Source organism: Tamandua tetradactyla, chromosome 16, assembly GCF_023851605.1.
Source record: "Tamandua tetradactyla isolate mTamTet1 chromosome 16, mTamTet1.pri, whole genome shotgun sequence".
Lineage (NCBI taxonomy): Eukaryota > Metazoa > Chordata > Mammalia > Pilosa > Myrmecophagidae > Tamandua > Tamandua tetradactyla.
The window spans coordinates 6153157-6162833 of record NC_135342.1 but is presented as its reverse complement, the minus strand read 5'-3'; the positions used below and the strand labels follow the sequence as shown (position 1 = coordinate 6162833).

The 9677-nt window shown below is 43.1% G+C and overlaps 1 pseudogene; it reads left to right on the top strand.

Annotated features, from left to right (window-relative positions):
* The first annotated feature begins 6683 nt into the window (after nucleotides 1–6683).
* LOC143660134 (mitochondrial import receptor subunit TOM34 pseudogene) lies at nucleotides 6684–7725 on the top strand (annotated as a pseudogene).
* Nucleotides 7726–9677: the final 1952 nt, after the last annotated feature.

Below are 9677 nucleotides of genomic sequence, written 5' to 3'. Positions count from 1 at the left end.
ATGTCCCTGCTTTCAGTTCTTCTGAGTGTTTACCTAGTAGAAGGACTTGCCAGGTCATATGACAGTTCTAGACTTAGCTTCCTGCAAAAATGCCAGACTGTGTTCCATGGTGGCTGTACCATTTTACATTCCCACCAACAGTGATTATGTGTTTCTATTTCTCAACGTCCTCGCCAATACTTGCAGTTTTCTATTGGTTTAATAATAGTCATTCTAGTAGGTGTAAAATTATATCTCAGTGTGGTTTTTATTTGAATTTCCCTGATAGCTAGTAGCATGGATCATCACTTCATGCATTTTTGGCAATTGTTTTCCTCTTTTCAAAAATGTCTATTCAAATCTTTTGCCCACTTTTAAATTAGGTTAATAGTTTTCTGAATATGGGTCCTTTACATCCTTTGTTAAGTTATTCTTATTCATTTGATTCTTTAAGTTGCTCTTTTCATTGAATTTTTTTCTTGAGTTCTTCTAGAGAATGCTCCTTAATAGTGTGCAGAAACACTGATTTCTGCATGAGATTTTATATCTCCTCAATTTGCTAAACTGATTTTTTTATTTGCTCTAGTAGCTTTGTTGGAGGTATTTTGGTGTTAAAATAAAATCAGATGTAGTTTTCCCATAAAATGGTGTAGAATGGAGGAAAACAAAACTTAATTAAACAAAGGCTGCAAACCCTCTCCAGACTAGTTCTGCAGAGGTGGGGGGAGGGGCCCTCTGATGTACCCTTGGGGTTCAGCACTATTTCCTCATATGGGAAAAAATAGTGAGTTACACCTCCCAGATAGGCTATAAGCTCTGGAGTACCACAGCCAATGGGGAAATTGGAGGGATTTGTATTAGGCTTAGTGTATAAATGTTGCACATCCTACTGTTTGGTGTGCCAGGCACTGCTTTCTGACTGTGTACCGGCTTTTGCAAATTCATTAATATATTATTTTTCCCCCCACAATTGGGTGAGCATTTATGCTCTTTGAAGTATGACATTATTTTGACAATTCTGGGGCTCAACCAGGGTCTGAGGCTTTGGAGGAGGACCTCTGTGGAGGATGAGGGAAGACACACTGATTGAGGGGTCTTGAACTCCACCATGGGGGGCCCACTTGCAAAAGCCAAAAGGACCCGAGACTAGATGCTTAGATCCACCAACTGTGAATGAGGAAAGAGAATGCCTGTGAATACGTCATAGTGACCAGGCAACTGTGTGCATAGACCAAGGTCAGGAAAATTCTGATAAGCCTGAGTTTGACTATGTTTGTATAGATGTGCGACATACTGTGTGAATCAACTGAAGACCCAATCCACGTCTCCCTTCTCCCTTGAAGGAACAGGCCAGAAACTAACAAAGCAAAATGGTGCTGAGAGAAAGAAACCCAGGCAAGACTCATAATGGTTAATAGAGGCAGTCAGTCAGCCAGGGAAGAAGGGAAGAGGGTATGTATAGAGTGCCCTGAAACATTCCCCTGGACAGTTCATAGGGAGAATGTTAGAACGTTGGGCTGATAGTGATCAAACAAAGACAAAAGACAAAAAGAAAATGGTTATTGTTGTTATATTTGGACCAAAGAAAGCACTATGCCACCCTATGTTTTCTGACCAAAATATAGGGAAGATGAGGACTGAATCTGTGCCAAACACCTGATTTATGTTAATGACAAAAAGCCTTTCTCCAAAAAGTCTGATTATGACATGTGTTGGCTAAGTGGAAGGGGGGACCACACTCTGTCCCATGAAAGTTAAAACTCAGGACCCAGTGATGAAATCTTTAGAAATCAAAGTCTGGGATCCTTTATTGAGCATTCCCCCACTCTATGCATCTCCTCCCCTTGGGCAAAGACTGTTGAACCCTGAAGTCCCAATGGAACAAACTCATGTTCCCCACCCCCTGTCACCCCACCCAGGAAATTAGAGGGCCAATCGGGGCCTATTGCTCTACCTGTTACAACCCACCAACAATTGAGGAAGAAGCTGAAACAGTGTAAGAAAGATAAACAAGATTTTCCATTTCTGGGAGACCCTGAGGGGAAAAGGATGAGAGAAAAAGACCCAAAGAATCCCTATACCCTCTGAGGGAAGTACCTATTGAACAGAGGAAATTAGTTATGTCAATACCCCATTGAGGAGTACAGAAGTAAGGAATTTTTAGGAAGAGATGAAATCATTAATGGACAACCCAGTGGAGCTAGCCAAACAACTGGATCAATTTTTAGGCCATAGTTTATATACCTGGTCTGAACTCATGTCCATCTTGAATAACCTCTTTACAGGGGAAGAAAAGGCAATGGTGAGGAAAGCAGCTAGGAAAGAATGGGAGAGGCAGTACCCACCCATAGTGAGTGTAAAATTGTCTGGATCCAAATCTCTGAACCTAAATATTTCCTTTGAAAGGACTCAAGAGAAAGTTGAGACTTCCTTGCCTACCTACAAAGGTTGAGGGGGAACAGGTGAGGAAATACCCAAGAATGGGCCCTAATAGTCCTGTGGCACAAAGTATGCTAAATGTCAATTACATAAAGGGGTATTTAGTAAAGCAAAAGATGCAGAAAAGGAGGGCTGAATGGACAAACCACAGGAAGAGTTACTGAGAGAGTCTCAGAAAGTGTTCATTAGAAGAGAAAAGGAAAGGCAGATACAAAAAGCCAATCACATTGAGTATAGTTGACTACATGGTCAAGAAGAGATTGGAGAGAAAGCAGGGAGGAGATAAGCAGAGGCAAGATAGAGACACAGTCTGGGCCGGAAGTAATAAAGGAGCAAGGAGGGCACAGGACTCCACAGGGTGTTATCACTGTGGGAAACCTGGTCATATCAAAAGGGAGTGCCTGAGTTTAAAGAAAGAAGGTCCAGTGATACCCCTGATGAATTTTGAGGACTAGGAGGTTTAGAGGCTTCTCATCTCAAGAGCCAACTGGGAGCCTTTAGTAAATCTGAGGCTGGACCTATATCAGGAGAAAATTATTCATTTGGTAGACAGGGAGACAGCCAATCTACTATGAACAACATCCCAAAGGAGATCGGATTTTCCAGTAGTTCTCTCACAGTTTAGAGGGTAAAAGGTGAGGGATTTGAAGTCCACATTCTTGTGCCTAAAAACACCTGTTGGGAAGATAATCAAATTATAAGCCCCCTGTTATATAACCCAGAAGCTGGGAGTAACTTGTTGGGAAGTAATGTGATAGTGCCCATAGGGTTGGACCTGAAGGTAAGGGATGGGCAAATAGAAGTAAGTTGTCACATGAAGAGGCACCACACCCTTGAGGCAAAGGGGAATAGGTTGACAAACAAAAAGGCTAAGGAGTGTTCCCTTTGTCCCCCATCCAGGTTAATGATTTTAATAGCCTCCATTCCCAGAGCATTTGAGGTCCCTGTATTCTCTGAGAAGGAAGTAAAAGAACTGGAACAACGGGGAGCAAACTCAGATGGTCAGGGAAATTGGGGCATCCCAGATGGCACACAAATGTGGAATAAGCAATTACTGAGGGAAATATTGGCAGTCTTACATCAGGGAAGTCACTGGGGAGTACAGGCCATGCGTGATCTGCTTCTTAAATATTTTGAGTGCGTAGGCCTCTTCACCATAGCTGAACAAATATGTGAATACTGCATAATTTGCCAAAGGGTTCTAAGGAAACAGGTGCAAGGGGGAAAGAAACCTGACCTCAGGCCATTTCAGAGCATTCAAGTTGATTACACTGAGATGCCTCTAATAGGATGACTGAAATATATTCTGGTTCTTGAAGACCATCTAACAGGGTGGGTGGAGGCATATCCTCTAACCCCAGCTACAACATCAAAACTTCCAAAATTGTCCTCGAACAAATTATCCCCTGATATAGGTTGGTAGAAAATATCTATTCTGACAATGGTAGCCACTTTACCTCCATGTGTTGCAGTATGTCATGCAAAGCTTAAATATTGCATAGGGTTTCTTTTTTTTTTAACAGAAAGATATACAAACAGGAACATTCTCACCATATGATCATTCCATTCTTGGTATATAGACAGACAATAACTCACAATATCATCACATAGTTGCATTCTCATCACCACAGTTACCTCTCAGAACATTTGCATCAATCCAGAAAAAGAAATGAAAAGTAAAAAGTAAAAAATTTGCACATACCATACCTGATACCCCTTCCCCTCACCGATCACCAGCATTTCAAGCTACTAAATTTCTTCTAACATTTGTTCCCCCTATTATATATATATATATATATATAATATATGTATATATTACATATACTTTACTCATCCATCGATATGGTAGATAAAAGTAGCATCAGACAAGGTAGATAAAAAGTTTTCAAGATCACAGTCACACTGTGAAAGCAATGTCATTATACAATCATCTTCAAAAAACATGGCTATTGGGACACAGCTCTACATTTTCAGGCAGTTCCCTCTAGCCTCTCTATTACACCTTAACTAAAAAGGAGATATCTATAATAATGCATTAAAATAATCTCCAGGATAACTTACTGACTCTGTTTGGAATCTCTCAGTCATTGACACTTCATTTTGTCTCTTTCTCCTCTTCCCCCTTTTGGTCAAGAAGGTTTTCTCAATCCCCTGATGTTGAGTATCAACTCATTCTAGAATTTCTGTCCCAGGTTGCCAAGAAGGTCCACACCCCTATGAGTCATGTCCCACATGGAGAGGGGAAGGGCAGTTAGTTTGTTTTTTGTGTTGGCTGAGAGAGAGACCATATCTGAGCAACAAAAGAGGTTCTCTGAAGGTGACTCTTAGGCCAAATTTTAAATAGGCTTAGCCTATTCTTTGTTGGGTTAAGTTTCATAAGAATAAACTCCAAGACTGATGGCTCAGCTTATTGCTTTGGTTGTCCCCACTTGCATGGGATTTCTATACAACCTGGCATCCTCCATCCTCAGGAAGCATGGAAAGAACAAGTCAGATCTTAAAGAAGCATCTTTCTAAAGTGGTCTTAGAAACCAAGTTACCTTGGACTAAGTGTCTCCCCATTGCTTTGCTAAGAATTAGAATTGCCCCCAGAAAAGAGTTAGGGATCTGCTCTTATGAAATGCTCTTTAGCTTCCTTTTTCCCAGAAAAACTAAAGATCTCTCTTCTTTAGATTCAAATGACCACTTTCTTAAGGACTATACACTGGCTTTGTCTTCTACTCTGTCATCCTTCAGCACCATGATTTTCTGGTCTATACTCCACATCTTGAAATTGCTGTCCATCAACACCAGCCTTACAGTTGGATCCTCATGAAATCATGGAAAGAGTCCAAACATCAACTGAACTGGGAAGGACCTTATCCAGTCTTGTTGACCACTGAAACAGCAGTCCCGATGGCAGGAAATGACTCACAATGCTAAAGTAAAGGGACCAGTACCTGACCCAGATGTTAAGTACCCAACAACACAGTCTGATTCCTGGGAAATAACTCCAATGTTGGAACCTTTAAAGAGATAATACGTGGGAGGGAAAGAAGGGGGTAGGGGTTGGATTCTGTATTTCAATAAAACACATGACGGATCTGTAACCCAATCTAAAAATGAGAATAATTACATTGACTATACTGTTCCAAATTTAGGACATAGTGAGTCCCATCAAATTGGTGGTTAATGTTACTAAAGGTTTAGCATCTTAAACTGTACAGTTTGATGCTTGCCAAGTAAACAGACTGTGGAAACTTAGTGATCCAACAGCAATTGAGTGGGGAAACTAAGTATCTATGCACAGAACTAATAATTAATCACCAATACCTCCCTTGGCTACATGGGTGTTTCCCCTCCTAGGCTTTTGTATGATGGACTACACAATGTAAGGGGTGGGCTGCTAACACAGACAATCCATTACAAATTAAGATAACCTTCTATAAAGGCAATGCCCCACCACACTGTAAGAACCTCCAGCACAATCCAGTAGTGATAACTATCAAAAATTAATCCAACAGACAAACAAATAGGGGCAGCACCAGAAATCAAGTACTTGATAGAATATATGGTAAGGGAGTAGATGTTGCTGGTAGAGTTCCTCTGAAAAGTTTCCATATACAGCCCCACCCCCATGGGCACTATCCCAACAATGTCCCTTCTGCCTAGGTCTTCAGTAATACCCAAGGAGATCCAACCAGGGACTAATTCCCCAACTCAAATTACCTCACAGTTTTCTGGATAGTCAAGACAGGAGATTTGAAACAAACCATAGAGATAGTGACAGAGTATAGAGGTACAAATGCCTTGATGGAATGAATTAAATGTACAGTCCAGAGTCTAAATAAAAGCAACTATTATGCTTGCACAATAGGCTGAACCACCGCTCTTATGTTGCCCTTTCCCAAAGGTATGAAAAAACATGACAAGGGGTTCCGACATATGGGACTCCTTTTTGAGTATGCTACCCTGGTGAATACTGTAGTATATTGTCCTCTCTTTACCCTCCAGTCGAAAGTGGAAAGTTCAAAGACATACCCACTTCCTGCCTCAGTTCAGGAAACCACTATGGCTGTATCATTAGATGGAGAGAAGGGCTCCAAGAACTTAGGACAATGGTCTCATGTGCCCAAATGTGGGTTGTGATTACGGATACTACTGGCAGTCCCCTCGTGGCCAGTCTGGGGACCCAAGAGCTCCCCGCCAGCACCTCAACCCCGACGCACTTCCTTCTGACTAGTGGAGGGGCGGAGGCACTCCCCGTCGGTTGGCCAGGCTCTGGGATGGTCCCCAAACCTCCAGACTCTGTGGAAGGGCTCCGCGTTGCCGGCAACCAGAGCTTCCACAACAGCCAGTACGCCGAGGCACTCTATGGCTGCACACTGCAGACGCTGATGGTGCGAGGTTCTTCAGACCCGGAAGAAGAAAGTGTTCTCTACTCCAACCAAGCATCATGTCACTTGAAGGATGGAAACTGCACAGACTGCATCAAAGATTGTACTCCAGCACTGGACTTGGTTCCCTTTGGTATTAAGCCCCTGCTTAATACCATGCAGCTGCCTATGAGGCCCTGGAGAAGTATCCACTGACCTATGTCGACTATATGACTGTGCTGCAGATTGATTATAGTGTGACATCAGCTCTGGAAGGCATTAACAGAATGATGAGAGCACTCAAGGACTCACTTGGGCCCGAGTGGCGTCTGAAGCTGCCCCCTATCCCCTCGGTGCCTGTTTCAGCTCAGAAGAGATGGGACTCCTTGCTTTTGGAGAACCACAAAGAGACAGCTAAAACCAAACCCACAAGTACAAAGAACAAAGTGCCTTCTGGAAATATGGAGAGAGCTAAAGTTCTGAAGGAAGAAGGCAATGCACTTGTAAAGAAGGGAAACCATAAGAAAGCCATTGAGAAGTACAATAGAAGTCTCTCCTTCAATAACCTGGAGTCTGCCACGTACACCAACAGAGCACTCTGCCATTTGGTCCTGAAGCAGTACAAGGAAGCAGTGAAGGATTACACAGGTGCCCTCAAACTGGATGGAAAGAATGTGAAGCCGTTTTACATATGGGCTCAAGCTTACAAGGCACTGAAGGACTATAAATCCAGCCTTGCAGACATCAGCAGTCTTCTACAAATTGAGCCCAGGAACAACCCTGCACAGAAGTTGCAGCAGGAAGTTAACCAGAGCTTAAAATAAAAACCCAAAGGGCAGCAGGAAACCTCTGCTTGACCTTCCCCAGAGAAGTCAGGGACCTCCTTCCTTTGTGCCTGCTCCTGAGATCCAGCATGCCCCAGAGTAAGCTGTGATGTACCCTTCTCTGTCCCTCAGAGAGGCAATGGCCTCCCACCTCTTCTCCCCCTTAAGAGGCTTTGCTTGTTCAAATTAAGCTCAGTGCAAACACAGACATTGTCATTTTGTAGGGAAAGATCCCCTGACTAGAGCTGAAGTGTGAGGTCCATGCCCCATAGCCCACTCCCACCTCCTCAGATGTCCAGAGGATGGCAAAAGCAGATCCTCGTCAGCAGAGCCCCTGGCATGCTCCAGACCGAGTGCTACCTTTTAGCTTTACCAGAGCCCACCCCACTGCAATTAACCTGAGCCTCACTGAGCTCCTGGGCAGGAGTAGAGGGTAAGGGATAAAGTAAGAAAACCCTGACCCATCACACCTGAAGCAGCCTGTTGAGCTGGTTCTCCAGGGCTGCAGTCCTATGTGCAACTGCTCTTACCCTGTCCTTGGCACAGTCTTCCATGTTTGGAGTCCCAGTGCCTTATGTCTGGGCCCTCATTGATGGGGATGCAGAGCCCTGACCCTTGGATGGCTTGGTCTTTGACCATTTTTGTGCTGCTGCCTCCTGCGTGGAAGTCCCTAAGCTATTTCAAGAATCCAGTGGTTGCAGCCACTTTTCCTGAAGATGGGATGGGAGAAAGGCCTCCTTGAAGTCAGAACCTTTGCATTTGGGGCAGGGGCTTGCCTGTTGATGCACAGTCCAGCCTCCTTCAGGCTTCCTAGTTCTTTGTAATATGAAGTTATTTTGAACAGAACTGATTTTGTGTGTTCTAAGCCATTGCATTAAAAGTCTTTCATCTAAAAAAAAAAAAGAATACTACTGGCAATTTCTTCAGTATAGCCATAACCTGAGCACACCTTTAGTTGTATCATGGAAAAGGTACCCTTTGACAACTATACCTGAGGAACAGAAAGGGGCATGTGCTCTGGTTCAATTGGCCATCCCACTCACACTGGCATTTGAAAGGGAGGAGGAAAGTCAAATCCAGAGTAAAAGAAAGAAAAGAAGCTAACTTGTTTTCTTTGAGCTTATCTGAACAGTATAGGGGTACCATGGAGAATCCGAGATGAGTTTAAGGTTAGGAATCAAGTAGCTGCAGGATTTGAGTCATTCTTATTCAGGTAGGTCACCATTAATAAAAATGTCGACGGTTAATTATATATATTATAATCCACAAAGACTTGTCAACTGCACCTGAGATAGAGTGAAGGGTATCACAGGATAGCTAGACTCTGCTAGTCAAATGACACAGGAAAACAGGATAGTCCTAGATATGATGTTAGTGGAAAAGGGAGGTTTTTGTGTTATGATCAGAGGTAGTTGTACATTCATCCCCAATAATACAACCCCAGATGGAATTATCACTTAAGCTTTACAAGGCTGAATGGCCTTATCTGAAGAATTGGTGGAGGATTCAGGTATTGATAACTGCCCCCCTCAGAATGGTTAGAAAGCTGGTACAGAATATGGAACCGGGTGGCACTGGCCATTTTAACAACCTTAAACAATGTAGCTGGGATGCTGACAGTGATCAGGTGTTGCATCATGCCATGCACCCAGGGGTTAACTCAGAGACATATTAAGACTGCCCTAACCAAACAAATGCCTGTTCAGTACAGACAAAACAATTTGTATCCACTGAAAGAGGAAGTTCCCTGAAATAAAAAATGTGAAAATAAACCTTATCAGGTTCGGAAAGGAACTAGAATGTGAATTTGTTGAAAAGAAAGAGGTAGTATTTGTAGGAATAAAATTAAATTTAGTAAGTTCCACAAAGATGGCCAACTAGAGTTGCTTGGAATTAGCCCTGCTCTATGGAAAAGTTAGAGAAAGGACATGAGGGCAACTGAGGCAGAAATTCTGAAGTGCAACTGACCTAGGAAAACCTCCTGCACCACATGTGGCAACCCTGGTTGCAGAGGCTGAGGAACAGAAAGACAGGAAGCAGGAGCCTGGCGTGGTGCCATGAAGCCCATGGGAGTGTGCAG